At 48.5% G+C, this 1,434-nt stretch overlaps 1 non-coding gene across 1 annotated transcript; it reads left to right on the top strand.

The window, feature by feature from the left end:
- The first annotated feature begins 882 nt into the window (after positions 1-882).
- LOC146960758 (U5 spliceosomal RNA) lies at positions 883-996 on the top strand. The gene has a single exon (XR_015035373.1). It is a non-coding gene; the product is annotated as a U5 spliceosomal RNA (small nuclear RNA).
- The last annotated feature ends 438 nt before the right edge of the window (positions 997-1,434 follow it).

Here is a 1,434-nt window from a genome sequence, read left to right as displayed (position 1 = left end):
ATTTTCAGCAACATGCTGAGCTGGCCCTTTGAGGAGTATCTCGGGAAGGCAAGGTCGTAGAGAGATGAGACACACATCAGCGTGTTCAGCGTGGTCCAAATAGGGCAGATTGATCACGTTTCTAGGTCTGCAGGACTCCCGCTGCGCAGCTACAAACCAAATGCGTATCCCAGTCAGAGTCTATGCTATCGGTGAAAAGTGAAAATTTGACTAAGTGCTTTTGGCAAAAGCGTCCCCCAGAACATGATTAGGAGCACATTTCAGGCCATTTGGAGTCGATTGGTACCCATATTGAAGCACCTTATTTTTTGTCCCATATGTACAAGTGGAGTTGGCACTTTGACATTTTCAGCAACATGCTGAGCTGGCCCTTTGAGGAGTATCTCGGGAAGGCAAGGTCGTAGAGAGATGAGACACACATCAGCGTGTTCAGCGTGGTCCAAATAGGGCAGATGGATCACGCTTCTATGTCTGCAGGACTCCTGTTGCGCAGCTACAAACCAAATGCCTATCCCAGTCAGAGTCTATGCGATCGGTGAAAAGTGAAAATTTGACTAAGTGCTTTTGGCAAAAGCGTCCCCCAGAACATGATTAGGAGCACATTTCAGGCCATTTGGAGTCGATTGGTACCCATATTGAAGCACCTTATTTTTTGTCCCATATGTACAAGTGGAGTTGGCACTTTGACATTTTCAGCAACATGCTGAGCTGGCCCTTTGAGGAGTATTTCGGGAAGGCAAGGTCGTAGAGAGATGAGACACACATCAGCGTGTTCAGCGTGGTCCAAATAGGGCAGATGGATCACGCTTCTATGTCTGCAGGACTCCTGCTGCGCAGCTACAAACCAAATGCCTATCCAAGTCAGAGTCTATGCGATCGGTGAAAAGTGGCTTCTCTTCATAACGCATAAGTCTTTTGCCTTTTACTAAAGACTTCCGTGGAGAGGAACACCAACGAGTTCAAGCTATTTTTTGGAACTGGCTGACAACTCCCAGAAAGTGGTGATTGTCAGGATGTTCAATGAGACAGTAAATGCTGAGGACATTTGCATATGGCTGGGGAGATATTGCACTGTCAAAGGCCAGGCTACCAAGGTGAGAGATGAGGATGGCATATGGAATTGTGCCTGGAGGGTCCCTGTCCAGCAATGGCAGGACCCCCTGGGCTTCCAGGGCCTGAGACATCTCCCATCCATGATAGTCCTTGGAGAGAACAGGGGCTACATTCACTACCAGGGAATGCCGAAGCTGTGCCGCAAGTGTGGTGAGCATGGGCACCTGGTAGAAGCTTGCCAGAAAACTGTGTGTGGCAAATGTAGGGAAGTGGGGCATTCCTTTGAGGAATGCCCAAACGGGAGAAAATGCAACCTCTGTGGAGAGGCAACCCACCTCTTCAGAGACTGCCCAAAATCATTTGCCAACAAATTAAAAGCTC

Source organism: Trachurus japonicus, unplaced genomic scaffold, assembly GCF_045865225.1.
Source record: "Trachurus japonicus isolate A0001 unplaced genomic scaffold, Traja_1.0 AP030028.1".
Classification (NCBI taxonomy): Eukaryota; Metazoa; Chordata; class Actinopteri; order Carangiformes; family Carangidae; genus Trachurus; species Trachurus japonicus.
Note: the sequence above shows the minus strand (reverse complement) of the source record. Positions and strands in the feature narration are given on the sequence as shown.